Here is a 20,108-nt window from a genome sequence, read left to right as displayed (position 1 = left end):
AGGCAGAGTAGTGGCAGTGACTGAGGAACAGACCCAGGATGCACTTGATGATATAGTGGCAGGTAACTGTTCTTTTATGATTATCCCGTGTATGTAATGAGAGATTCTCGTACACCCTATGTATGAGTTCTGAATGAACTACATTGATGTATGCTTTATCTGTTGAGTCAGTGTCTGCTGTAGTATTTTATCTCTTTACCGTTTGAGGAGAGTTTTGATATCAGTGAACTCTGTGAAACATCGTATACTACCGTGAGATGAGAATGAGACTGAATTAGCTTGTATTGTACTTGTGTTGTCTGAGTATGACTGCATTATTAATATTGATATACTTATCAAGTACAGAGTTACCATAGACTGATTCTGGAAGATGGTAAGATTCGGACCTGAAATGGCCGAAGATGGAATACTGTACGATAAGGATTCTAGATTTAGAATTCCTTTGATATTCGTATTATCTATGACTCGATCATAACAGAAAGGAGCAGAGGGACTCCTTAGGTATTCAGTTGACTTACTGAAGTTGAGTCTATCATTGGCTGATTTGCCAGTGACATGAGAGTTACTGATGTTTTCCCCAGATGAGACTCCGGGTTTGATTCCAGCCAGGGAGATTGATTTCAGCCTTGACTTGATACCAGGTACTGTTTTACTTTTAAAACACCGTACCGAATGATACCGATTGAATTGAAGGATTTGAAAAAAATCAGGTAGACGATTGACTAGCCGAGAGTTACATCTGATTGAGTGTTTCTCCTTGGGATGTATCAGTTATAGTTGTGAGTTGATAAACTCTGTGTTCAGAATATTTCGATGATTCTCTGACTAGTTGATCTATGATATTCTGGTATATTCGAAGAATATGACTGATTGTGTTGAATATTTGAGTAATGTATTGAATATTCTGAGAATTGGAAAATGATATATCTGTTGATCCTAGTACAATGAAGCCGTGATTAGTTAGCTGAGAACGACATCAGTGTCAGAAATTTGTAGTTGCATGAGTTTAGCAGGCTACTGTATATGAGTGTTATTTTGAATTGCTTGAGAATGATTATTTTCTGGAGCAGTATTTGATACAGATTGTATACAGTTGAGACTCGATACCGTCCAAGCCGAACCAGAGCTGAATTTGAGAGTTAAAACAGTTCAAAAAGTTGATCAGAATGTTCAGAACTCGATATCGACAGTCAGGGCAGGGCATCGATCCGAGCATCAGGTTTGTGACAGCGTGTTAGATGTTAGTAATCGTCTTGTTGTGCTAGATAGTTCAGATTTGAAACGACAGATATTGTTTGAAGCGCACAGTAGTTGATTCAGTATTCGTTCTGGTGGCAGAAAGAGGTATAATAGTCTGAAAGGACAGTTTTTATAGAAACAGATGAGATCAGATGTGGAAGAATTTGTACTGAAATGTCTGAATTTCTGACAGATAAAGACTGAAAGAAAGAAACCAGGAAATTGGTTATATAGCTTATCGATTCCTGAAGGGAAATGGGATTACATTTCCAGGGATATCGTGATGAAGCTACCGCATTCCTCCCGAAATTGAGCATTGATTGAGTTAGGAGTGCCAGACTGACCAAGTCTGCAAGTTCTAGTTCGTACATGTAGATGTACAGATATGACTAGATAACTGAAATTTCTGTTAGAAAAGTGATCAGATTACATAGAGTGCCGAGAGTTGATTGACTTGCTATGAGCTCTGGATTGGTATATACGGATATTGTATAGCCAATATTCTGAGATTGATTCTATTAAAGTTACTTCGAGTTGTATTATGACATTATACTTCTTGAATTATTGTTCCAGATGGGAATCAGAATCAATAGAAGAAAGATAATTCAGAATGAAGACTATTCCGTTGTTGAAAGTTCAAGGGAATGGTTAGGGCATCAAAGAAGCTACTTGGAAGACAGAATCTGAGATGAGATAAAGATTCTAGAATTGTTTCATTGAGGTGAGTTTTCTTCTTAACTTCGGTATATCTCTTTCCTGCATCTGATTTGGTATCTGATATGTTTACCTGTGACATACGAGTTGATTGCTTGTGATTTCGGGGACGAAATCGTATCTTGGGGGGGAGAAATGTAAGGCCCGAGAATTTGATTATCATAATCTGATATGATTTGTGGATAATTGAGATGTGATTATAGACAAAACGGATCAGACCGGGGAAGCCGGAAAGAAGTTGGAATTATGTGCGAGGAAAAGACCTCGTGCATATGCGCGACCCCGCCGGGCGCATATGTGCAAGGCAGGCAGAGGACCTCGCGCATATGCGCGACATGGATCCGCGCATGTGCGCGAGGGTACCCGAGAGTAGTGAAGAATGGTGAAGGACCTCGCGCATATGCGCCGAATGAGGGCGCGCATATGCGCGAGCTGCCGAGAAGCTTATCGCGGAGACCAGTAGGTCTCGCGCATATGCGTCGGTGGAGGTCGCGCATATGCGCGAGACGTGTTGCTTCAAGGAGTTAGCCATGTTTCCTTAGGCATGCAAGGATATATATATACATTTATATGTCATTCTTCAGAAACAGAAACGAAGAAAGAGAATCGAGAAAGGCTTGTTAAATCCTTACGCCTTTATATTTCAATACGTCTGTCTGATTTGTAATCCGACTTCAGTACCCTGTTCCTATCGACGAGGGCTTCTACTGGACGTAAGTTTTATTACGTTGTGATATGATTTGGAATTATGATATTGCCAGAATCAAATATGATTGGCATATGCTGTTCTTGACATAGTAGACATTGTGTAATTGAAACCGAATCGAAGAACAGATACTGTATGAAATTGTTATGAATTTTCAGAGTCGATTTGATTGTGATTAGACCGATTTGATATCAGAATTGTGTTGTTATCAATTATGAAGTGTTGGGATTGATATCTGATTGATACTGTATTGCTGGGTATATTGATATTATTCAGATTTGGATCAGAGGAGTTGTTGATTGTATATACCGATATTGTATTGCCGTTATTTTGAGATTGTATCATGATATCGTTGATATGGATCAGATTATGTTTGATTTGAGTATTGATCAGAACAAGTCTTGAATTGAGTTAGACATTGATACAGTGTATTCGATATTGTTATTGCCAGATTGATTTGACAGGCAGTGAGTTCGAGAATTCGATAGAGTCAGATCGACAGAACGAAATGAAAGGTATAAATTGATGTTGATGCGGGATTTCACAACTCGAGTTAGATTCAACTTGAGTTTCCCAAAATCACATATTTTACCTTATTGCATTGAATGAGATTGATATCTTTGGTCTATTGATTTATGTATTGAGTCATAGGCCGATGCGCCTAGTCGTAGACGATTGATCTTGTGACAGAGGTACCAGATAGTGATTGAATCGTCACTGGGCCATTGCACATTGTCACAGAGGTTTAGCAGGGTATGCCAGGGCTGATGTGCCTAGATGGTTGGCCGATATGCTAGGGCGGATGTACCTAGTCTGTGGCTGATTTGCCAAGACGCCGGATGTTTCGTTATATCGAAGTGAATAGAATTGGAGTTTCTTCTATTACTGATATTCGATATGGAAAGAGCCAAAGTCCGTGAATAAGAACGTACCACCACCCCGATCGGGAGTGTAGGTGGGTGTATGTTCTTATTCCGATCGGGATCCCTAGATTAGGATGAGTCGAGTTAGAGTCTAAGAGTCACGGACTGTGATTCAGAGTTTGTATTGATTCATGTTTCTGATTTTGATACATGTTATGAATATCTGTTTCATACTGTTATACATGTTTATATGAAATGCATGTATATATGATTTATACTGGGAATGTAATTCTCACCGGAGTTATCCGGCTGTTGTCTTGTTTGTATGAATGCTTGACAACAGGTGGGACATGATCAGGATCAGGAAGAGGATGAGAGATTTTAGTTAGCGTGGAGATCCGGGCCCAGAAGCAGAATAGGATTCAGCACTGGATGTATAGTCGTTGAACCTAGTTGACATAGAGACATGTAGTACATGATTTGTACTTTGATTTTGACATGTATATCAGATAGATTACTGCAATGCCCGAGATTTTAGCTTAGTACTTTTGAGTTATTATGTATAATGAATAAGGGAATGGAAGAACAGATATGGAGAAACGACGTTGCAATTTGAATTTAGTTGCAAAGTATAGTGTTGGAGTAGAAAGACCAGTGCACCCGCGGTAAAAGAGCCAGCGCACCCGCGATGGTTCTTCTGAAATTTTGGGGTTGGTACAGTAGATTCACCGCACCCGCGGTCAAAAATGCATCGCACCCGCGGTCGTGCCTTGTGAAATTGTGGAAGTATTACAGCACGCTCAGCGCACCCGCGGTTCAAGGGCTAGCGCACCCGCGGCAAGACGTGCAGAACATGCAATGAGCCACCTAGCCTCTCATGCAACATGTATATATATATATATATATATCAGCTTCATTTCTTGAGAGAAGAGAATCGAGAAACCTTCAGAAATTCCTCAAACTTCACTTTGGTTTCAATTTAGGATTTTGTGGAATCCGTCCGTCTGATTTGTAATCTGACTTCAGTACCGAGTTTCTAGCAATGACAGCTACAACAGGACGTAAGTTTTATTGAATTCTGGTATCATTTGAAATTATGATATTGGGGGAATTGTGATTTGACTGATATATTGTGTTCTGGGTATACTGATTAGTATATAACTGAAGACAGATCGAAGAACGGGCTGTGTATGTAATTGTTATGATTTTTTTGAAGTAGTATGATCGAGATTGTACAGATTTGATATCATGACCTGTTCTTATTGAAGATTATGATTCCTATTGATATCGATTATGAATTATGGTACTATTTCTGTGATGTTGAGATTGACGGGGCGATCAAGACTGTATTATTATGCCATCGAAACATCAGTAGATTGATTGTGATCAGATTCAGTATTGATTGAAATTGTATCATGATATCGTTGATATGGATCAGATTATGTTTGAGTTGAGTATTGATCAAAACAGGTTTTGAATTGAGTTGTATATTGATACAGAATATTCGATATTGTCATTTCAGATTTGATATGGACAGATTTGACCTCGAGACTTCGACTTCATCAGATCGAGAAGACAAAGGTATAAGTCAATGTGGTATTGGGAGATCGACTCAAGTAGGATATACTTGAGTTTTCCTAAATCACATACTTATTGTTATTATATGCATTGATTTGATTTGATATGCTTGTTCTACTGATTTATAGAAAGCACGTATTAGATGAGTATTAGACGAGTGATGTTGTGACAGAAGTGTCTGATAGTGGTGGGATTGCTACGGGCACATTGCACGATGTCACAGGATAGGGAATTGGCGATAGTACCAAAGTCTGTGACGGATAGGTCAAGACACTGGATGTTTGGTTATACCGATGTGGATAGAATTGGAGTTTCTTCTATTAGTGTTGGTCGATATAGGAATACCAACATCTGGAAACCGGGATTCCTAGACTAGGATTGAGTCTAGTCTGAGCCGTGGAGTCACGAATATGATTTACGATTTCATATTAATTATGTTTCAGATTTGATACATGTTACTGATATTTGTTACATGCGTTTACATTGTTTATATGATTGCATGTTTCATTGATTTATATTGGGATTTTATTCTCACCGGAGTTATCCGGCTGTTGTCGTCTTTGTATGTGTGCATGACAACAGGTGGGACAGGTTCAGGGTCGAGGAGATGAAGATAGATCGTGATTAGAGTGGAGACTACGGACTTGGATTAGAGATAGGGTTTGGACACTTGACATTTAGTTGTTAAACCTTAGTTGAATGATTGTATATATAGTACAAGACTTGTATTTTAATACTGATATGTATATTAGATTGAATCCCATTACATTCCGCATTTAAAAAAAAAAGAAATTTGGACCCTGTTTATTATAATTGATTAATATGTCCTAATGATGATTAAGAGTATGATTAGCGTCCGGGTCCCCACAACAGGTGGTATCAGAGCCATAGGTCCAGAACTGTAGGTTTTTGAGACTGAGATAGAAGCTAGGGAGTGGGGTAGAATGAATTTTCTTTCCTTGCATGTGATTGCTAGCATGTGATTTATTATAATGTTGAATTACATGGTATATTCTAATATTGCAGTATGTTTTTACTGTTTTTGAAACTACATGTTACCTGAATATCTGAGTTGATTTGGTAATGTGTATTATTTGAAAATGAATCAGAACCGATTTTGATCAGAGGTAAGCTGATCAGAAAGGGGCTGAGATGGATTTATCTCCTGTGATTGCTAACTTTTGTGGTAACCAGATATACCTCCTCGAAGAATTCCAGAACGAGGTAGTACTTCGACTAATCAGAGGGATGTGTCAGAAACTCTGATGGAAACACAGTTAAAGAGGTTTCAGTCGTTTCAACCGCCGATTCTGAAGGGTACTGAGACGCCAGTCGATTGTGAGAATTGGTTAGAGGATATAGAAATGCTATTTGAATTTCTTGGTTTCACAGATGATTGTAGAGTTAAAATAATTGGGCACCAGTTACGGGAAGTCGCAAGGAGTTGGTGGCTGGTAACCAAAGAAGCCTAAGAACAGCGTGGTCCAGTGATTACGTGGAAAATTTTCAAAATTGAATTCTATCAAAGATTCTTCCCCGTATCATACAGACAGGATAAAGGTGCAGAGTTTGCAAATCTGAGACAGGGTCAGTTGAATATTGATGAGTATTTGGCCCAGTTCTTTACCTTGCTACGTTTTGCCCCTCACGTGCCTAGGAACGATGAAGCTGTATTTGATCAGTTCATCCAGGGATTGAATCCGAAGATACGTACATTGGTAAATGTGAAACGACCGAATAACCTTGCTGATACTCTGAACAGAGCCAAAATAGTAGAAACAATTCTGATGAGACAAAAGGAAGCTTGTATGTCCTTCCAACACCGAGACCACAGCAACTGCCTCCCAGAATCGAAATTGGTAGCAGCAGTAGTGGAAAGAAATAACAGTTGAAAGCTCGAAAAAAATAGTTCGAGAAGTTAGGGAGCGGTTCATCTAGCTCCAGTGGTTCTAGCCCGAGTTATACTGGAGTGTATTGTAGAACCTGTGGAGGAAGACATCTCACAGAGCAATGCCAAGGTGTGTCTAGTAGTTGTAATATCTCTCGACAGCAAGGACACTTCGCTAGAGTATGTCCATAGCGAGGTTCCCGAAGATTCCATAGAGCAGAGGCATTTGGTCGCAGAGACCGGGGAACAGACCCGAAATGCACTTGATTCTATAGTGGCAGGTGGCTGTTCCTTTATGGTTATTTCGTGTACGTATTGAGAAATATTAGCACATCCTGTATATGATTTTTGAATGAATTGCATGGATATATGCTTGAGTATGGAGTTATTATATGCTGTAGTATTGATCTCTTTTCTGTTTGGGAGAGGTTTTGTATCAGTAACATCTGTTAGATTTGGTATGCTACAGTATGACAGTTATGAGATTGAGTTAGATGATATAGTACTTGGTGTTATTTCATGCTGACTACATTATTGATATTGATGTGTTGGCCAAGTACAGAGCTATCGCAGATTATTTCCAGGAAATGGTAAGATTCGGACCTGGAATGGCCAAAGAATGAACATGGTATGATAAGAATTCTGGATTTAGAATATCTTTGATATATATGATGTTCATGATTCGATGATTATCGAAAGGAACAGAGTGATTCCTTATATATATTAGTTGATTTACTAAGATGGAGTGTATAATTGACTGATTTGCCAGTGACAGGAGAGTTGCTAAAATCGTCTCAGATGGACTTCCGAGTTTGCCTTTAATCAGGAAGATTGATTTCAGTCTTGACTTGATATCAGGTACTGTTATTACTTTTAGAACTTCGTACCGAATGATATTGATTGAATTGAAAGATTTGAAAGATCGAATAGCAGATTCATTAATCGAGAGTTACATCTGATTGAATGGTTCTCGTTAGGGATGTATCAGCTATAGTGGTGAATTGATAAACTCTGTGTTCAGAATATTTGATAATTATCTGATTTATTTATCTATGGTATTCTGGTATATTCGAAGATTATGACTGCTTTTGCTGAATATCTGAGTATTGTATTGAATATTCTGGGAACTGAAAAGTTGTATACAACAACTGTTGAAATGTGCATCTTGACTAAGACAGATTGTGTTCAGGGTTTGTTATATCTGAAGATGATATATCTATTGATTCTAGCACAGTTGAGACCGCGATCATGTTGCCGAGACTGATATCAGTGTCAGAAACTTGTAGTGCATGAGTTAGCAGGCTACTGTATCTGATTGTTATTTTGAATTGCTTGAGAATGATTATTTTCTGCAGCAGTATTTTATACACATTATATACAGTTGAAACTCGATACCGTTCAAGCCGAACCAAAACTTATTTTAAAAGCTAAAACAGTTCAGAAAGTTGATCAGAATGGGCATGATTTGATATCGATAGTCAGAGCAAGGTATCGATCAGAATATCAGGTATGTGAATAACCAATCAGTTGTACCAGATATTTCGGATTTGAAATAGTTAATGTTGTTAGAAATACACAAGAGTTGATTCAGTATTCATTCTGATAGCAGAAATATATATGATAGTGTGAAAAGACAGTTTTGATAGAAACATATGAGATTAGATATGGCAGAATTTGTACTGAATTATCTGAATTGCTAATAGATGAAGACAGAAAGAATGAAACCAGGAGATTGGTTATATAGCTTATCGATTCCTGAATGGGAAGGGGATTCCATTTCCAGGGATATAGTGACAAAGCTACTGCAATACTTCCGGGATTGAGTAGTGATTGAGTTAGGAATGACAGACTGACCCAGTCTACGAATGCTAACTCGTACATGAAGACGTATAGATATGATTATAGTACTGAGATTTCTGTAAGAAACGTTGTCAAACTGCATAGAGTGTCGAGAGTTGATTATATCAGACCATGATTTTGGTTGACTTTGCACGTTTGGCGGGAAGTACAGCAAGAGTGGGTATGAGATTATATATGATTATTGCATATCATTCACCGACTGACGGACATTCAGAGTGGGTTATCCGGATTTTGGAAAATATGCTTAGAGTTATAATGCTTGATTTTAGCACTAGTTGACAGGAGTTGTTGTCATGTCGTGAGTTTTCGTACAACAACCGCTATCAGACGAATATCGAGATGGCACCATTTGAAACGTTGTACGGTAAGAAGTGCAGGTTCCCCCTTGAGTGGGATGATATCTCTGAGGTTCCTGAGATTGGACCTAATATGATCAGAGATATAACTGATGAAGTGAAGCTGATTCAGAAAAAATGACGACAGCTCTAAATAGATAGACCTAATATGCCAACGTCAGACGACGACCAATGGTAGGTGATATAGAGATTGAATATGGAATTGATTTAGCCTGAACAGACTTGATAACAGATGACGATGTTGATTTGTTATGAGCTGTTAGTGGGTATATACGGATGTTATATAGCCAGTATTTTGAGATTGATTTTATCAAAATTACTTCGAGTTATATTACGATATTATATCTCTTGAAGTATTACTCCAGAATGGAATCAGAATCAATAGAATAAAGATAGTTCGGAACAAAGACTATTCCGTTGTTGAAAGTTCAAAGGAATGGTTAGGACATCTAGGAAGCTCTTTAGAAGACAGAATCTGGAATGAAATAAAGACTCTAGAATTATTTCAGTGGAGTAAGTTTTCTTTTAGCTTCTGTATATATATCTCCTTCTTTTATAAGATTTGGTATCTGATATGCTTATCTGTGATATACAAGTTGATTGCCTGTGATTTCGGGGACGAAATCGTATCTTAGGGGGGGAAAAATGTAATGCCCGAGATTTTAGCTTAATACTTTTGAGTTATTATGTATTATGAATAAGGGAATGGAAGAACAGATATGGAGAAACGACGTTGCAATTTGAATTTAGTTGCAAAGTATAGTGTTGGAGTAGAAAGACTAGTGCACCCGCGGTAAAAGAGCCAGCGCACCCGCGGTGGTTCTTCTGAAATTTTGGAGTTGGTACAGTAGAGTCACTGCACCCGCGGTCGTGCCTTCTGAAATTGTGGAAGTATTACAGCACGCTCAGCGCACCCGCGGTCCAAGGGCTAGCGCACCCGCGGCAAGACGTGCAAAACATGCAATGAGCCACCTAGCCTCTCATGCAACATGTATATATATAAATATATATATATATAAGCTTCATTTCTTGAGAGAAGACAATCGATAAACCTTCAGAAATCCCTCAAACTTCACTTTGGTTTCAATTTAGGATTTTGTGGAATTCGTCCGTCTGATTTGTAATCTGACTTCAGTACCGAGTTTCTAGCGACGACAGCTACAACAAGATGTAAGTTTTATTGAATTCTGGTATCATTTGAAATTATGATATTGGGAGAATTGTGATTTGACTGATATATTGTGTTCTGAGTATACTGATTAGTATATAACTGAAGACAAATCGAAGAACGGGCTGTGTATGTAATTGTTATGATTTTTTTGAAGTATATGATCGAGATTGTACAGATTTGATATCATGACCTGTTCTTATTGAAGATTATGATTCCTATTGATATCGATTATGAATTATGGTACTATTTCTGTGATGTTGAGATTGACGGGGCGATCAAGACTGTATTATTATGCCATCGAAACATCAGTAGATTGATTGTGATCAGATTCAGTATTGATTGAAATTGTATCATGATATCGTTGATATGGATCAGATTATGTTTGAGTTGAGTATTGATCAGAACAAGATTTGAATTGAGTTGTATATTGATACAGTATATTCGATATTGTCATTTCAGATTTGATATGGACAGATTTGACTTCGAGACTTCGACTTCGTCAGATCGAGAAGACAAAGGTATAAGTCAATGTGGTATTGGGAGATCGACTCAAGTAGGATATACTTGAGTTTCCCTAAATCACATACTTATTGTTATTATATGCATTGATTTGATTTGATTTGATATGCTTGTTCTTTTGATTTATATAAAGCACGTATTAGATGAGTATTAGACGAGTGATCTTGTGACAGAAGTGCCTGATAGTGGTGGGATTGCCACGGGCACATTGCACGATGTCACAGGATAGGAAATTGGCGATAGTGCCAAGGTCTGTGACGGATAGGTCAAGACACTGGATGTTTGGTTATATCGATGTGAATAGAATTGGAGTTTCTTCTATTACTATTGGTCGATATAGGAATACCAACATCTGGAAACCGGGATCCCTAGACTAGGATTGAGTCTAGTCTGAGCCATGGAGTCACGAATATGATTTACGATTTCATATTAATTATGTTTCAGATTTGATACATGTTACTGATATTTGTTACATGCGTTTACATTGTTTATATGATTGCATGTTTCATTGATTTATATTGGGATTTTATTCTCACCGGAGTTATCCGGCTGTTGTCGTCTTTGTATGTATGCATGACAACAGGTGGGACAAGTTCATGGTCGAGGAGATAAAGATAGATCGTGATTAGAGTGGAGACTACGGACTTGGATTAGAGATAGGGTTTGGACACTTGACATTTAGTTGTTAAACCTTAGTTGAATGATTGTATATATAGTACAAGACTTGTACTTTAATACTGATATGTATATTAGATTGAATCCCATTACATTCCGCATTAAAAAAAAAAATTAGACCCTGTTTATTATAATTGATTAAATTGTCCTAATGATTATTAAGAGTATGATTAGAGTCCGGGTCCCCACAATTACTGTTATGTTTCCGAATTTCTAATTTAAAAAAATTTTAGTCCCACTTTTCTTAATTGTTATATTTGACATTAATAATGATTAAGAAATGAATTAGCGTCCGGGTCCCCACATTCCCAATCCTGATCTAAACCCGGTCATACTTTACCGGGGAAGAGAGGTCATCGGCCATGTTCACCGACTTCCAAACTCGTTCATAATTTGGTCAAAAGACATTTAGCATAAATCAAAAACATAAAAATATTTTCTTTTGCACCTCGAACATACTTACTTGGCGTTGAGGGATTCGTTGGATCTCGTTTGGGGCCACTGCTGCACATACTAACATGAGTTCGAATACCAACCTTGCATAAATTAGACGTCTAGTCATGCTCACACCCAAAAATGACAAATTTCCTTATGACATTCTAAATCTCTCAGGACTCGACCTCGTTTAATCATCGTACTAAACAATGACATCAAAACCCCAAAACAATCCCAAAAAAAAAAACTTTTTTTTTAAAAAAAGACATGGACCCCTTGTAAGGGTCCGTATTGGGGTCTATGTAGGTGCTGGAAATTTGCATTTTGAAGGAAAAAGTGCACGGACCCCGTGCCAGGGTCCGGCTACGGGTCCGTGTAGGTGCTGGAAACGCGAACTAACGAGAAATCACAACTCCTAAGGCTTAATCCTCCTAACTCGATCATACGGACCATGAACCAATGCCCCGAGACCCATCCTAGGATGCTATGGCACTTAATAAAACTCCAACAAATACCCCAAAATAACTACGCATCACAAACGACGCAACCCAATCCGTGAACAGGACATTTGACACCAAATCAATTCCTACGACCTCTAATTCAACCGAGTGCCTTCCGACACGAAATGAAACACCAACAGTCATCCCAACATTATTCTCGATGTACTTAAACGCAGCAACGATCACCCGTCGTTCCCCAACGAAGCCTGCAACAATAAAATTTCAAGAACACATTTTCAGAAAAACGCAGTTTGAGCAGTCCCACCAAAACGATCATAACTCACTCATTTTTTATCCAAATATTTCGAATTTTACTGTCAAATCGAATGTATCAAAAAGTTCTACGTTTTACATGTTGAAAGTTTTTCCAGAAAATCTACCAAAAAGTCGCAGTATTTAAAATGACAGCAATTTCGAGTTTTCTGATCTAAAATCATTTCAAAACCCATCCAACAAATTTTTTTGCTCGAACTTTTTACAACATACATGGATTTTACGTATAATAAACATAAGAACATATAATATAACAAGATCGATGCAGAAACAAAAGATTATGCATGTCTTTTGATATTTAACGTTACCGAAACGACGACACCGAAGCAGGAAGGATGCGAGAGACGATCCGAGACGAACGTGGCACGATTTCCTTGAAGAAAAACCCAACGAAATCGCTGGGAAAAATCAGAGAGGGTAGGGGCGGCTGCTGAAGTTCTTAGAACCCTAGGTTTCTCCAATAAAAATCTGAAATGGAGTGTAAGGAATTGTGTGTGTGTGTAGGCGTGAATGTGTGTGTGTTAGCGGGTGTGTGTGTGAGTTTAGGTGTAAATTAGGGAAATAATGTGCTTGATTAATAATTAGAAAACAATTAAAAATGCTAACCCACTTTTAACTTAATAAAATCCCTTAATTTAAAATGAAATGCACTCTTGCTAAACTTTAAAAGTTTTAAAATCCTAAAATCACTAAATAAATAATTTAGGATTTAAAATTCTTAAAACTTAATAAATCCTTTAAAATGCCCCAAACCTAACTAAAAATAAAATACCATACTTTAAAATTACCAAAAATCGTCGCAGGTCTCTTTTCCTCAATCCCGCATCGAATAATCGTCTGAAACATGAAATTCAAGAAAATTGTGTAACGTGCATCACTTAAACATAAATAATTAAAATAATACAATTTAATAAATCACGCATCGTTAAAAATCATTTTAAACTTAAATAAATAATTTAACAATTAAATAAATGCATGGGTTTTACGTATACTGAATTTGGGCTCTACAGTGTTTGTCCAGCACCGTCGATTACTATTTCTATCATCTTAATCCCCTTACATAAGATTAAGATCCTTCTGGAAAAATCTCTTCCAGCAATATTTGGTAATTTTTCTTCCAAATTATTTTTAAAAACTCATCTTTTTGCTGTACAAATTCTAGCAATTGAATCAATATAAGCAGCAAAATATTCTGCTTTATATTGTTCATACAACATTCCTACTGGAATGTATATCGAGAATGAGCTTGTGGTCATTGGATTTTCCACATTCTATCATCTGCCATAAACTCCATTCCATACTCTAGACGTTTCCAAGGTTTGTGTTCCTCGAGAAACTCCCGTCCAAGAACAAATTGATCTGGTTCTTTTCCTGGAATTCCTTTGATGTGAACTTCCAATTCTCCGATCTGAATTATTCCTTGGTAAGTTCCTATCATAGGTTGCTCTAAATAGTAAATTGTATTACAAGAAAATTGATTCATTTGTTTCGTAATATCAAATATTATTTCTACTTCTTTCCACACTTATGGGCATCTAAGCTTTCCTATTGCAGAAAAGTTTTTTGGCTCCCGTTGGGTTTCTTGAATAGGTGTTTTTCCCCACCTGTAACTTCTTATTCTATCTCCTTAAAAAGATAGACTTTTTGATTCCAATCTAAGACTTTGATTCCTTTGTAGAATTGTTTTGTCTTGTATTTGGATATTTGTTTCCTGTATTAAAGGAAACTCAACTCTTTCTAGATAAATTGCCTGAGCAACTTTTCCAAATATCTCTGGTATTTCAATAAACTCATTTCTAATAAACAACTCTAAATGATGTGTATTAGATAGAGTATATGAAATTTGATAGGTAATAGAATATTGTCTATTATTTTTTTTCATTAGCCTTTTTTCCTTGAAATTTTGGTGCAATGTCAAGGCTCGGCTAAAATCTTGATCTGCCAGGTTGTAGGCTATTCTCGGATAGATTACTTGTAATTCCCGAGATTATATTATCTAATACGAGATTGATTAATTGATGAATTGATGTGATTATGGAAGGAAAGCCCCGAGGAAGACGTGGGAAAGCATATGATTATGTGTGAGGCCAGAAGACCTCGCGCACATGCGCGGAGACGAGGCGTGCATATGCGCGAGCAGAAAATGCCGAGGCAGAAGACCTCGCGCATATACGCGAGACGGGGAGCGCATATGCGCGAGCTGGTGAATTTCAATATTGCCGAGACAGTAAGTCTCGCGCATATGCGCGAGAAGAGGTGCGCATATGTGCGAGCAGATAAGTCTACAAGCGTTTAGACAGTAGGTCTCGCGCATATACGCGAGCATTGGACGCGCATATGCGCGAGAAGATAAATGGCCAAGTGCCGAGACAGAGAGTCTCGCGCATATGCGCCAGTGTGGGACGCGCATATGCGCGAGATGTGCTAAATGAATATTGAGCCACATGTCTTGCCATGCATATTAAGAGGTAATGAATCTTTCATTCTCCTTCAGAAATTCAGCAAGGAACCGAGAAACCTCCATAGAAATTCCTCAAGATTTTTATATTTTAGAATTTGATTGTGCAAGATCCGGCCGTCCGATTTTCAATCCGAGTTTAATTCCGTGCTTCTCTCATCAAAAGGTGAAAAAAGATGTAAGTTTATTACCTTCATGCATGGTTTGAAAATTTGGTGTTGAAGAAATCATAGTTTGATTGATATTATGTGTTCTTGAGATTATGATAAGACTGTAATCGAAACCAGATCGAAGAACGGACATTTTATGCAATTGTTATCAATTTTCAGTCTATGTTGAATGAGATTGTACAGATTTGATATTATGGGTTGAAATTGTGATTGATTATGAGCTGTGAATTATATCTGTTGATGTCTGAGTTGCTGGATATATCGTGATTGTGCTGTTATGCCGTCGAAACAGAATTAGATTGAGAGTGATCAAATCATTTCTTTCTTTGAGGTGTATGTTAATATTGTACTTCTCGAATATGTTATTCCAGATTTGGTATTGAAGACTTCGAACTCGAGAATTCAACTTTGAAATCGGTAGAAGAACGAGCCAAAGCCAAATCCCGAGAAAAGAAAGGTATAAATCAATGTTAAACTGGGAGAGATAACTCGAGTAAGATATAACTTGAGTTTACCAAAACCACATACTATATTGTTATTGCTTTGATGTGTTTGCAATTCTTGAGATTGATATGCTTATTCTATTGAGTTATAGCAAATCATGTATTTTGAGTCTTTGACAGAGGTGCCAAGTCACTGGACGTTTGGTTTATATCGATGTACTTAGGAGAAGATCGACTCCTATTGTAGAGATTCGATATAGTGTACCGAAGTCCGGGAATAAGAACGTACCACCATCTAGACGTGGAGAGTAGGTGGGAGACTTGTTACATTCTTATTCAAACCGGGATCCCTAGATAAGAGTCGAGTCAAAGAGTAAGAGTTCAAGAGTTTGATTTACAGCTTTGTATTGATTTATGTGTTTGTATTGTATTACAAATGTTATATGCTTTTGTATATGCTTGTATGAAATGCATGTATACATTGTTTAAACTTGGAAATATGTTTTTCACCGGAGTTATCCGGCTGTTGTTGTGTTTGTATGTGTGCATGACAACAGGTGGGACATGATCAGGGTCTAGAAGAGCATGAAAGATCGAGATTAGAGTGGTGATCCGGGCTTAGATGTAGAAACTGGTTGTTCCTCACTTGTTATGTGGTTATTAAATACTAGTTTGTTATGACTTTAGTCTGTACAAATGTTGTACCTTTGATCATGTTACAGATATTGAAATTGATCTTGTAAATTGAATAAGATGGAACATAACTTGTTGTTGTATTTTGAACATTTGTATATTAAGTGTTTAACAGTTAAAAAAAAAAATTCGAACTACTTTATTTAATTGATCCATTTAATCCCAATGATGATTGAAAAGATGGAATTAGCGTCCGGGTCCCCACAGCATGTGGTATCAGAGCTGTACATTCCTTACTGAAATAGAAGCGAGTGAGCGGGGTAGATTGAGTTTTATTCGTGCTTTTGTGGTGCTAGCATAATTTACTGCTTTAGAAAATACATGCTTACCTGATTATCTGAATTGATTGGAAACATGTATTATTGAAGAACGAATCAGAACCGATTCTTGATCAGAGGTGTGATGATCAGAGGAGGACTGAGACAGATTTGTTAGATTTGATTACTAACCATTTTGATAATCAGATATGCCTCCTCGAAGAGCCCCAGAACAGGGTAGTACTTCTACTAATCCGATGGATGTTACAGCGACACCCATGGAAACACTAGTGAAGAGATTTCAGTCATTCAAACCGCCGACTTTGAAAGGCACTGAGAATTCTATCGACTGCGAGAGCTGGCTTGACGATATTGAGATGTTGTTTGATTCCTTGGACTATACAGATGAGCGTAGAGTCATACTGATTGGTCACCAGTTACACGAGGTTGCAAAAAGCTGGTGGCGCACAACCAAGAGAGCTTTGGAGCATCGAGGTACGGTTATTAATTGGAAGATCTTTAAAGCTGAATTTTTTCAACGATTCTTCCCAGTATCGTACAGAAAAGACAAGGGTGCAGAGTTTGCCAATCTGAAACAGGGTCATTTGAACATTGAAGAATATGTGGCCAAATTCTCTACCTTGCTACGTTTTGCTCCTCATGTTGCTGAAAATGATGAAGCCGTGGTTGATCAGTTAATCAATGGGTTGAATCCAGATATTTTTACACTGGTAAATACAGGGCAACCAAATAATTTTGAGGATGCCTTGAACAGAGCAAAAGGAGCTGAAGCAGGCTTGATCAAGCAGCGAGGAACTTCGTATGTTGCTCAGACACAGAAACAGCAACAACCCTCAGCTCTGTTCCAGCAACCCCCTCCCAGATTTGATAGTAGTGGTAGCAGTAGTGGGAAGAAGAATAATTTGAAAGTCCGAGGGAAACAGTTTAAGAAATCTGGAAGTAGTTCATCTAGCTCCAGTGGCTCATGACAGATCGGTTCTGGCCAGAGTTATACAGGGGTCTATTGCAGAACATGTGGAGGAAGACATCCAACAGAGCAATGCCAAGGAGTATTTGGTAGTTTCAACATCTGTCGACAGCCGGGACACTTTGCCAGAGTCTGTCCACAGCGAAGTTTTCAACGATCCCAGGGAGCAGAATCATCTGGATCAGTGGCTCAGGCTGATAGATGATCATCTGCTGTTCACTCGTTCCAACCACCATCTACTCAGTCACAGCCGAGGCCAGGAGGAAGCCAGATTGTTAGCCAGCATCCGAGACAGCAGGCCAGAGTATTTGCATTGACTGAAGAACATGCCCAAGAAGCACCTGATGATGTTGTTCCAAGTAACTGTTCTCTTTGTGGTTATCCTGCTTATATGTTGATTGATACGGGTGCATCCCATACTTTTATCTCTGAGCGATTTGCATTGATACATGCATTGCCTGTTGAATCATTATCTGCTGTAGTATCTGTTTCTTCGCCTTTGGGGAGAGGTCTTACATCAGTGAATTCTGTTAAACATTGTATGCTGCAGTATGATGGTAATGAGATAGAGTTAGATTGTATTGTACTCGGTTTGTCTGATTTTGACTACATTATTGGTATTGATATGCTGACCAAGTACAGAGCTACCGTAGATTGTTTCTAGAAAATTGTAAGATTCAGACCTGAGATGTCTTATGAATGGAAATTTTACGTAAGGGTTCCAGAGCTCGAATTCCTTTGATAGCTGCTTAATCTATGACTCGATTATTACAGAAGGGAGCAGAGGGATTCCTTGTGTATTCAGTAGATGTACTGAAGTCGAGCCCTTCATTGGCAGATTTGCCAGTGGTATGTGAGTTTGCTGACGTCTTTCCAGATGAAATTCCGGGTTTGCCCTCAGTCCGAGAAATAGACTTCAGCATTGAACTGATACCAGGTACAATACCTATTTCTAAAACTCCATACAGAATGGCACCAATTGAATTGAAAGAATTGAAAGATCAACTAGAGGATTTACTAGCCAAGGGTTACATCAGATCGATTGTTTCTTCTTGGGGTGCTCCAATACTATTTGTCAGAAAGAAAGACGGTTTCATGAAACTCTGCATTGATTATCGCCAATTGAACAAGGCTACGATAAAAAATAAATATCCTTTGCCTCGTATTGACGATCTATTTGATCAGTTGCAGGGTTCTTCTATTTATTCCAAGATCGATCTGAGATCTGGATATCATCAGTTGAGAGTTAGAGATTCTGATATATCGAAGACAGCTTTCAGAACCAGGTATGGCCATTATGAGTTTATAGTCATGCCGTTTGGTTTAACAAATGCTCCAGCTGTATTTATGGGTTTGATGAACAGTATATTTCAGAAATATCTTGATGATTTTGTGATTATCTTTATTGACGATATTCTGATTTATTCAAAGAATTTGATTGATCATGCTGAGCATTTGAGAATTGTATTGAATATTCTGAGGGCTTAGAAATTGTATGCCAAGTTAAATGTGAGTTCTGGCTTAAACAAGTTGTATTTTTGGGGCACATTATATCTGGAAACGGTATTTCTGTTGATCCTGGCAAAGTTGAGGCTGTGATTAGTTGGTCTAGACCGACATCAGTACCAGAGATACGTAGTTTTATGGGTTTAGCGGGCTATTATCGTCGATTCATTAAAGATTTCTCCAGTATTGTTAAAACGATTACTCAGCTGACCCAGAAGAATGCCCCTTTTGTTTGGTCAGAAGCGTGTGAATCCAGTTTTCTGGAATTGAAAAAGAGATTAACCAGTGCTCCGGTGTTGACTATCCCGTCGGGTACTGGTGATTTTGTTGTTTATTGTGATGCATCTCACAAGGGATTATGTTGTGTTTTGATGCAGCGAGGACATGTTATTGCTTATGCTTCGAGACAATTGAAACCACATGAAACTCGTTATCCGATTCATGATCTTGAATTGGCGGCCATTGTATTTGCATTGAAGATCTGGCGACACTACCTATATGGTGAGAAATTCGAAATTTATTCTGATCACAAGAGTTTGAAATATCTATTTTCACAGTCAGAACTGAATATGAGGCAACGTAGATGGCTTGATTTGTTGAAAAATTTTGATTGTGAAATCAAATATTATCCGGGGAAATCAAATGCAGCAGCTAATGCACTGAGTCGAAAGGTATGTTCTTTATCCCTATCGAAGATTGGTGTCTCGAATTTGATTAAAGATTGCTGTATTTCTGGACTAGTATTTGAGACAGATTATCAACCTCTGAAGCTTTATACCATTCAAGTTGAACCAGAGCTGATTTTAAGAATTAAAA

This window comes from Primulina tabacum, chromosome 17 (genome assembly GCF_025594145.1).
Source record: "Primulina tabacum isolate GXHZ01 chromosome 17, ASM2559414v2, whole genome shotgun sequence".
In the NCBI taxonomy this organism is placed as follows: Eukaryota; Viridiplantae; Streptophyta; class Magnoliopsida; order Lamiales; family Gesneriaceae; genus Primulina; species Primulina tabacum.
Note: the sequence above shows the minus strand (reverse complement) of the source record.